Here is a 10876-nt window from a genome sequence, read left to right on the forward strand (position 1 = left end):
AATTGATATGATGAAATTTGCATATTCATATAGGCAGAAAATTTATCAAGAATGTGCAAGAGTCATTGTGAGGGAAATGTTAGAAGGACTGCAGAACAGGACTGTCGCATGTGGAAACAGGGCTGCACAGCTCCTTGCCATGCTTCTTCACTAACCTGGTGAAGTTGTGGGTAGACTGGACCACAGCCTTCACTGTGGGACTCAAAAGACAGGAGGGGACAGCAAAGCCAAGAGCACTAAGCAAGGATGAGCCCAAGAAAGCCATATGCCCCATCACACAATTGATTAGAATTGGTTCCTCTCAAGTTCCTTGCTTAAACATAAATAAATAAATAAATAAATAAATAAATAAATAAATAAATAAATGTCAAACAGAAGAATGGAGGGGCCAGAGTGGACCCCAGTAGAAAGGATGTTCCTGGAGTCAGTAGCCAAAGCATCAGTCTGGGATATAACACAGGACCCTTGAAGCTGAGCCAGTTCAACACGTTTGGCTACTGTTATTAGTTAGACTTTTCATCTCTGTAACAAAACACCAGACAAAAGCAATGTAAGGAACAGTGACTTTATTTTAGCTTATGGTTACAGCGATACCAGTTCACAGTCTTAGTTCTGTTGATTATGGTCCTGTGGCCAGACAGAACTTCACAGTGGTAGTCCATGTGGCAAAGTCTGCACAGGTGACAAGTGAGAAGCAAAAGGACAAGGGCCCAAGTACCAGGTATAACACCTGAGGCACTCCCGCCAGCGACTTCCTTCCTCCAGCTAGCCCCATCTCCTATAATTACTATCACTCACCCCCCAAAAAGAGTTACACTTGCTGGAATCCAGTATTCAAAATGTGAGCCCGTCCAGGATAGTTCATATTCAAGCCATAACATTCCAAGTCAAGGAATCAAAAATCTCAATGTATGGATGGTCGTCTATCAAATCAGGACCAGAGAGAACTGACTTCCAAGCTCACCTCCAGAAACCACAGGTTTCTCCCGCCAGAGAAGAGAAGAATACAGGTGTCCCATTTGGAGTCACTTCAAGGCTAGGCTTACTTCCACTAGAATGCTGAACCATTGTCAACAGAGTTTAAGCAAGTGACTGGACCAGGTGGTGCTCTGGTGGGATGGAGTTCACCTGTCTGCTCAGGTGATATTGTGAGGAGTGTGTATTTCCCAAGGAAATTATAATGAATGAAGTATAAGTCCAGTGACCCTGGGGGGAAAATTGTGGAAAATCAGGAAGAGATGCTGATTGTAGCAAATGCTTTCAATAACTCGTCATGGACCCTAGAGTGAGGCAGGCTGCAGATGCCAACAGGCTGCTGGTGACCAACACAGGGGTTCACCTATGTCTAGATGATGAAACACCTGAATTAATCTTCACCAAGGCTGGGGTGTAGCTCAACCACAGAGCACTTGCCTGGCATTTGTGATACACTGCCTTTGATCCCTAGCAATGAAAAATAAAAACGTTTTAAAGTAGCTGTGATTGTACCAGTAGGTAAAATTAGCCACATTAAGGAGAAAGAGAAGTGTGACATGTTATTCTGACATTTAGACCCACTGATAACCAGGCTCATGGAAATCACCCTTGTATCCTGGGCCAGAATAAGATGAATAAAGAAAAAAAAATGTCCATACCCCTCAAAGGGATCCCACAGGTACCACGTTTGTTCATTACAAACAAGCCAGGCAATTTGCTTGCATTCAGCTACCTCCAGTGAGTCTTAGTTCCCAAAGAAAACTCCTAATGAAATCAACACAAGGCCTATAAATCATAACACATCTTATGGTATTAGTAAAACATTTTAAAATTCATAACTGATCAAGTCATAAAGTCTCTTGATAAATAAGACCCCACATAACAAGTTCTGAAATACTATGAGACCTGGTAAAAGAATAAACCTGTTGAATAAATCTGCTATGCAAAAAAAAAAAAAAAAAAAAACAACAACAACCAAAAAAAAAAAAACCCAAACTCAAGGTGATATATAATGGAAGTCTTCTTAAACAAAAACCACAGAAAACAATAAACCTGCTAAAAGGTTCAATTTACTGCCCTCTGGGGCCATATTTCTCACCTGTTCTTGGAGCTGCCAGACAACTCAACCTGTTTAACCTTTGTAGTCCTTCTCCCCAGCAACTTCCCCCATTCTGGTTCTGTTCCCATCACTGAGAATGTAAAGAAACCCCTAAAGACAGTGTCAAACAATAGTATATCATATCCACTAAACATTAATGGGCAGAGTTTATCTCCTTTCCCATTTAGACCACTTTTTCCCAGCTACCCCACTGTATTAGTTAGGGCTTACTGCTGTGAACAGACACCATGACCAACACAACTCTTATAAGGACAACATTTAATTGGCGCTGGCTTACAGGTTCAGAGGTTCAGTCCAATATCATCAAGGCAGGAGCATGGCAGCATCCAGGCTGGCATGGTACAGGAGAAGCTGAGAGTTCTACATCTTCATCTGAAGGCTGCTAGCAAAATACTGACTTCCAGGCAGCTAAGACTAGGGTATTAAAGCCAACAGTGACACACCTACTTCAACAGGGCCACACCTCCAAATAGTGCCACTCCCTGGGCAGAGCATATACAAACCATTACCTGTGTTCCTGTAAAAACTCTCTGCATATCTTGACAAGCTTCCTTCCTCCAGCCAGGCACAGATACTGATTTCTCTTGTCATCTGCTTCTTTTCTAAAAGAAAGACAATGTGGTAGAAGGCAATGGGGGAATGGGGCACAACTCTGAAGTGAGGGGTATGGGGAAAAGGGCCCTTTGTGGAAAGAGAAGCAGCTGCCGAGGTATCCTCTTCACTATTTCTGAAACAATAGTGGGATGGGAAAAGGAGAAAGGCACATTAGAAATCTGTCAGTCACAGAGGTCTTCTCCCTGGAAACTGTCATCTGACACCATTTCTGGGAAGACAGGAACAAACATTAACTGACCCCAGGGAGGGAACCAGCATCAGACCGAAAGTCCAACTTGGCGAATATTGACTTTTGTTGAGGTTATTTACAGAAGTTTGGGTGTGCTGGCTATGTTTTATGACAACTTGACACAAGCTGGAGACACTCTAGAAGAGGAAACCTCAACTGAGATTGGCAGTTGATATGGGGAGGGTTGATCTTACTGTGGCAGTGCCTCTCCTGGACAGGTGGTTTCAAGTTCTATAAGGAAGCCAGCTGAGCAAGCCATAGGGAGCAAGCCAGGAAAGAGCACACATTTATGGCCTCTACTTGAGTTCCTGCTCTGACTTCCCTCCATGACTGGGCTATAACGTGGAAGTGGAAGCAAAATATATGCTCTGCTCCCCAAGTTGTTTTTGGTCATGGTGTTGGATCATAGAAATAAGAAACCCTAAGACAGTGGGTGAATGGAGCAGAAATGGCTTGAAAGTAGCTGCATTACCAAAGCTTAGCTCAACATGGGTGACAGCTCATGAACCCTGAAGACCTGGAGTTAATGCACATCTTGAAGGTATCTCAACAGGTCTGAGAATATGTCTTCTCTGCAGCTCAGCTGGTCTGAACCTTTTCCAGGCAGCTCAGCTGTCTCAAACTGTCTCTTAGCAGTCCTCATTGCTCATAAAAGCCTGGGAAGTGATCGGCCTGGTGCGACTGGTCAGTTTCAGGAACTTCCTGAAGCTTTTGTGTTGTTTATTTCATTCCTTTTAATTAGTTGCCCTTTAGAACACCCTGGGTCTTAACCTAACAAGCTCCAGGGAGAATGAAATGTTTTACCTCTTTTTAGAATAACCAGCATCTTAACCAGATTTTCTACAGGATGAAATGCATCAACTGGGAGGAAATCACTACACACCAGCCTTCAAGAGGGAAGTTAGGTGAGTGATGCAGAAAAACTAACCGTGGTCCTCAGATGAGCTTTCTCCTCCAAAATACATAGGCAAATGTTAAGGGAAGGAAGACACGTGCATAAATATCCAGAAGAGGTACCACTTGGGAACAGCTTTAAAATTGCTTTGTGTACTCACCTTCTTTGCCAAGTCCTACATATCAGCTGGGAAAGTATTAACAAGCACTTAAAAACCTACACAGGCAACCATGAAGCAGCTGAACTTCACAAGTGGACCCCTTGGGAAGCTGCACACTGATTCCAGCAATTTATCCATTGCAGAAGTGATTTCTTGAATTTATCTTTGGAGAGTTCCTTCAAGCTAATTTTGCCAGCCTATCCTGAAATAATACCCACCACCATGATCGCCTTTGTCATCATGATCATCATCATCATCATCACCACCACCACCACCATCACCACTCCAAAATTGGCTTTTGAGAGGTATATTCATTTGCTGGGTAGCCAATATATTCACCTGTTATTTGTTGCGGTCTTCATCTTTTCCAGGCCTTGTGGCAGGCTCAGGGGATAGAGAATTTGCTGAGCTAGAGACCACTATCTTATGAGGCTAACAAAGACAGATTTTTCTACTTTTTAGTTCACCAACATCTATTAATTGCACAAGTTAAAGTAATTCACTGTGATATTGTCATACATGCAAAAATCTTGTGTGGATTATGCCCACGCTCCCCTGTACCTCTCCCCTCTCTCATTTTCCCTCCCCTGCCACCTTCCTGTTCCCTAATAAGTCTCTCTTCTACTTTTAGACCATCTATTCTTTCAGTTTCCACTTAAAGGAAGTATGTGGTACGTGCCTTTCTGAGTATGGTTTATTCTGTTTCTTGTTTCGCTTTGGCTTATTTGCTCCTTCATTCCTCTCGCATTTCTGCAAATGACATAATTTCATTCTTCTTTATGTCTGAAAATTACTGAGGTAGTAATGGGTATGAGTGTATGTATATATGTATGTCTCTCTGTCTCTCTGTCTCCTCTCTCTCTCTCTCTCTCTCTCTCTCTCTCTCTCTCTCTGTGTGTGTGTGTGTGTTAATCTTCCTTTGGCTGTAATAAAATAACTTCATATAAATAGCTGAAGAAAGGGTTTATCTGAGCCCACAGATCCAGAGTGCAGTCTGTTATAGTGGGGAGATCACGGCAGCAGGGAATTGAAGCAACCTGTCACACTGAATCCAAAGTCAGGAAACAGAGTTGAGTGAATGTTCATGTTAGTTTGCTTCCCCTTGTTATATAATTCAGGACCCAAATCTAGGGAATAGTCCTACCATCCATTAGGCTGACTTTTCCCACCTCACTTAACTTAATCAAGATAATCCCTCATGGACAAGCCTAGGTTTCTTTATCTAAACCAGATAATCCCTCACAGGTGTGCTGGAGGACTTGGCTTCAAGATAATTTCAGGTCCTATCAAGTTAATAATACAATAATATATAGATATAGGTATAGGTATAGAGATAGAGATGAGAGAGAGAGAGAGAGAGAGAGAGAGAGAGAGAGAGAGAGAGAGAGAGAGAGAGAGAGATCCATTCATCTGTTGATGAACATCTAGACTGAGCCCATTGCTTGGCTATGGTAAAAGTGTCATGGAAAGCAAGGGACAGTGTTACTGTTTGGTGGCATAATCCTTCTGCCATTACAGTAGTGTGAATGAGAAATGTGAGAAATGTGCCCCAGAGGCTCATGTATTTGAACCTGGTCCCCGGTTGGTGGTGCTGGCTGGAAAAGAGGTGGAGCCATTAGGGGTTGGAGCTTTGCTGGAGGAATGGCATCACTGGGTATAAGTACTGAGAATTTAGAGCCTCACCCCCACCTCTTACTTACTCCCCTGCATTCTGCCTGGGTTTGAGTCTGTGAACTCTCGGCTTCTTGCTCTGGCCACCTGGTGTCACATCTACTCATTGTTATGGATAATTTTTTTTTTCTGAGTAATGTCCGTGTTGATTTCCATAGCAGCTGCACTGATTCGCATCCTCACTAACAATGTAGAAGTGTTTACTTTTCTCCAATCCTTGAAATTTTCGGGATTTCTTTACTCTTGTGGATATGCCAAAGATACTATGTCTGGAGGTTTTTCAACTTTCTCCAAAGCAGATGATGATATAAAAAGCGAATCATTTGAGGATAATCTTTCCTTCTTCAGAGCCAGGGTATTTTATAAATGCTTTATTGATTTATAACTCACACACTTTAAAATTTCACCTTTTTAGGTGTGTGCTTAAGTGGACTTTGGTCCCGCTGGCTGACTGACTTCGTTATCCCTATTCGGAACAACTCTATCAGCCCGCCGATGACTTATCTACCTGTTAGCTCTCATGCTTCACCCTCTTAGTGCAGCCTCCCAAGCCGGAATTCTCTTCCTGGCCTTATGGCTGTCACTTATGGGCATTTCATATAAATTAAATTATACAAATCAAGTCTTTTTGAATTTGTCTTCCTTTTAATTAGTATAATTTCAATCAGAGTTCCATCTTTGGATTTTATATTCTTATTTTATTTCCTGGGATTATTATTTTTTTCGTACTTTCAGTATGTAGGTATACTGTATTTGGTTTATCTTTCTATTACTTTATATTTGGTTATTTTTGCATCTAAGCTATAATAACTATCTGTTGCACGCAAGTTGTTGCATGATCTCTGTTTTCATATGTGAATGTGTGTGTGTGCGTGTGTGTGTGTGTGTGTGTGTGTGTTTGTGTGAGCTGCCTGATGTGGGTGCTGAGAAGAGAATCTGGGTCTCTGTAAGAGCAGCAGGTATTCCAGAGCAGCAAGTGTTAGTAACCACTGAGTTATCCCTCCAGCCCCATAGTTTCATTCCATTATGGTGTCTTTTGAAGGTTCTAGTGTGGATAACGTCCGATATACCTATTGTTTCCACTGCCACTTGTTAACCCTTAGTGGATAATTAATCCAGTATGCTTCCTTATTCGTTATAACTCTAGCATCATGACTACCATCATTTTGGAATTAGATCTTGTATATAGTATGAGGTAGGGCCAAGATGTTTATCTGCCTGTGGATAAGCAGTCAGCTCAGTCTGATGAAATCACCACTCTCTTTCTTGACTCGTCTTGGCAATTTTGTTGACAATGAGTGGATTATGAATTGTAAATACGTGTTTATTTCTTTTGACCCCATCACATGGACATGTGTGTTCATCTCCACCCTCTGCCTCTCCCACACTGTATTGACTACTAGAGCATTTAGTAAATTTCGGCAGTGTGGCATATGAAGAGTCCAACTTGATTCTTCTCTTTCCAGGGTCACCTCTTTGTGCTGGTTGCTTCCATTTACATATGAATTATATGGTCAGCTTAAAACGTCAGCCAAAGGCAATTTGGATTTGAATAGAAGCTACAGTAAGCCATAGTTCTACAAGAGAAGTATGGCCTAGCCTGGTGTCATATCTACCCATGATCATCTTCCATGTGTTTGTATTGGCCTTGGTTGTTTTTTAAGCACGTTTTGTAGTTTTCATTAAGCCTTCCAGATGTTTACTAAATTATCCTAAGAACTCAAAGTAGCTCTTATTTCTTCTGTACACAAATGTTGCTGGTTTTACTTTTTCTTAGTTCAGTGTAAATGTGTGGAAATACACAATGGTTTTGTACATGAGCCTTAAAAGCCTATACCGAATTTATTCATTCTAATAAATTTTCAATACATGAAAAGTTTTAGGAAATTTTAACTCAAGGGACATTCTTTTTCTTTTTAACTGGATATCTTCTAGTTATTTTTCTCTTATTTCAACTTTATTTTGCTTGTATGTATGTTTGCCTCTACGTGATATATACAGTAATAGCACATTCCTGAAGGTGCCCTCAGAGGTCAGAAGAGGACATTGGATCCCCTGGAACTAGAGTATCAGGTGGCTGTGATCCACCATGGGGCTTCTGAGAAACACACCTGGTTTTCTGTAAGAGAAGAGTTCTTAACTTTTGTACCATCTTACGGCCCCTCTTTTTCTTATTCCATTTCCCTGTTCTAGGACCTTATGTAGAATGTTAAGGGATTTTTGAACACTGTAGCAGGTCATCTATATGCTCATTAAGAAATGCTGGGGTTTTTCTTTCTTTTATTTTATTACTTTGGGTTTTTGAGACAAGGTCTCACTGCGTAGCCCCAGCTTTCCTGGAATTGCTATTTAGATTAGGCTGACCTTGAAGTCAGACATCTATTGGCCTCTGCCTCTAGAATGCTGGGATTAAAGGCATGCATGCATACACTATCATACTCAGTCTACACCCATACCACCCTGAACGTGCCCTAGACTGTGATCTAAGAACACTGGCTTCCAACAGCCTCTGTGGATATCACTTTCACAAATACTTTATTTATTTATTTATTTATTTATTTATTTATTTATTTATTGCTACCTCAGACCACTGCATTATTCACCAGTCACCAAGTGTTGCCTTCCACAATGACCAGGGACAAACCTTTCCCACTGAGGGAGCTTCTACTCAAAACCACATGCCTTATAAACAGGGCTTTGGAGAAAATTTCACCTACTTTCAGGAGTGGGGAGCTTTAGTGAACCTTGTGTTTTCCACACCTGCACTGTCTGTGAGGTTGGTGCTTTGAAGAACTGAGGAGAGGACAGGGCAAGACAAGTTCAAGTCCCTTTAGCTTTCTTTCTCCTCCCCCGGACTCAGTTGTTTTCCCTCCCTTTGCTGGATAGAGGTCCTTGATTGGTACTCAGAGTCATGCTAAGGTTGACATGAGCCTTTACCCCTGTTCTCCTGACTTTTCTGGAGGAAGATTTTGAGCAGCCCGGACTGTACAGCTGTTTGTTACTCCTCTGACTGCCCCTTCCTTCCTCCTTCTCCAAACTTGTCAATACCCTCACCTAATTCAGATATTCTCCGAGGGCAGGTCAGATGTGCTCTGCGCAGCCTCCAGATGAGGGTAGCTGGAAACCTTCCTGCAATGTCTTCCAGTGAGGTCAGATCAAAATCCTTGACTCCAGCAATAAAGCAAAGGTTAGTTGGTATTTGAGTAAAATATAGCTTTGGTAAAATTACATATGTGAGAAACACTCCTTGTTGTTGTCGTTGTCGTTGTTGTTGTCGTTGTTGTTGTTCTTCTTCTTCTCTTCTTCCTCCTCCTCCTCCTCCTCCTCCTCCTCCTCCTCCTCCTCTTCTTCTTCTTCTTCTTCTTCTTCTTCTTCTTCTTCTTCTTCTTCTTCTTCTTCTTCTTCTTCTTCTTCTTCTTCTTCTTCTTCTTCTTCTTCTTCTTCATCTCTTTGGAATGGTATATGATGTAATCAAATGATGTAAATCCCCACAGGACGTTTTGATCTCCAACCCCAAGGCAGAAATCCATAAGAAGCAAGTATTCCAAGGCAATCCTCAAACCATCGGGAGCAATTAACCGCTATCACATCACTAAGTCCCCAAAGCAATTAGGAGTGACTCAGACCCCAAGCGGAACACTTGGGCCTCCTCACTTGCCCCCCTCCCTCTCAGCACTACCCTGAGCTGTCTCCAGTGCTCACTCCTTGGTTTGCTTTTCTTTCCCGACAGTCACCAGCCTCCGCTCAGATGGCACGATCTGTTCCTTCACTGCCATTTTTTCTGAACATAAGCAGGCTGCATTTAAAACTCCCCAGCTCATCCGTCTTCATTTGAGGACTGGGTTAAAAAACAAAATTAATGATTGCTATCAGCGAGACGACGAGCGGCATCTTTGGTGAAAAGTAGGTCTGCCACGATTGTCCAAGGCTGACATCTTTCACCAGCTGGAAATGGCTGGATGTACTTGTAAACATTATTAAAAATAATAACTTAATGTTTCCTTCCTGTGACTCGCTAGCATTAGCAAGGTAGTTCCAATTAGTATTTCCTCTGAGTGAGGGAGGCCTTTCTACTTCATTTCATTTAAAGGGGGATTTGTTTTCTAATTTTTTTCTTCTGCCGTTGTCAATAATAGAACAGAGCGGCGGCTACCTTCCTCCCATCACGTATGCCTTGCAAAGCCAGAGCAAAGGAATATGCATCTTTGATTTTATTTGTTTTAGCTGTGCTTGTTCTGAGGGAGAGAAGACACATTTACATCCCCGTGGCCGCGATGGGATCGTGTGGAGTTTTAAAATACAAGTAAATCACATAGAGGGACTAAATCATTTTGTAGGATTTTGAGAGTGAAGGCAAATCATTCAATGATAAATTAGTAAGAATGGTTAGAACAGTGTGCTTCTCCGTGAGAAACCCAGCTCTGAGTCCCTTCGCAGGGAAGAAAAGAAGAGGGGAGAATAGGGGGCAGGGGGATGGAAGAGTAGGTGCTACCACCACCCAGGTGCTCTGTAGATCGGCCCTCCCTCCAGTTCTAATGAGAACCCCTTTAGCGGACTCATCATGCTTTATTACAGTAAAAAAAAAATATGCCTCTAAATGCTAAGCGACTGAGGCACGCATTAGTCCAAATGCAAAGCTGCAAAAATGTGCTTGGCAGCCTCAAGGTATGAGCTGCTTCCGATTCCAACACAAACTTGGTGAATATTCCGACTGATTATGTGGGGCGAACCAGGTGTCATTTACTCCTGTGAACATGGAACTTGCATATGCAACACGATCCCACTCCCTTGTTTATCTTCTCCTCCAGAAAGTCTCCCAAAGCCAGGTGCTGGCGTGCAGGCTGCTCACAAACGTGTAGTTCGTGTCTCAGCTGTGCAAATGATTGTCCTGGGTGAACTGACATCCAGGGGACTCTTCAGTATCAGGAGAAAGCAAATCGTTATGCAGAGCATAGAAGGGATTGTTTACATCAATTAAGTCTGAGGGTCGAGGGTCCAGTTGGAAAAGATCATATAAATCTGATTGTTTTCTTTTAAAGTGCTTTTGCTGGGGTTAAAGTTTAGGCAGAACAGAGGAGGCTGAACCTGTCAATGCTCTCATGTCTTGGGAGGGGTGCTAGGGGTCTGTTTGTGTTCTGAAACATGATAGCATTTGATCGTGCCAGAAACTGACAAGGATCAGAGGAAGCCAGGAGGGGGAGAGCACTGGAT

The 10876-nt window shown here is 42.4% G+C and overlaps 1 long non-coding RNA gene across 6 annotated transcripts in view; it reads right to left on the reverse strand.

The window, feature by feature from the left end:
• LOC110299368 overlaps window positions 1-2411 on the reverse strand; it is a 62884-nt gene extending 60473 nt beyond the window's left edge. For 4 of the 6 annotated variants that reach the window (XR_003837123.1, XR_003837122.1, XR_003837125.1 and 1 more), the window contains exon 1: window positions 1635-2366. This is a non-coding gene — a long non-coding RNA (uncharacterized LOC110299368). The other 2 variants (XR_003837124.1, XR_003837126.1) reach the window with 2 other exon arrangements.
• Between the last annotated feature and the right edge of the window lie 8465 nt (window positions 2412-10876).

This window comes from Mus caroli, chromosome 7 (genome assembly GCF_900094665.2).
Source record: "Mus caroli chromosome 7, CAROLI_EIJ_v1.1, whole genome shotgun sequence".
Taxonomy (NCBI): domain Eukaryota; kingdom Metazoa; phylum Chordata; class Mammalia; order Rodentia; family Muridae; genus Mus; species Mus caroli.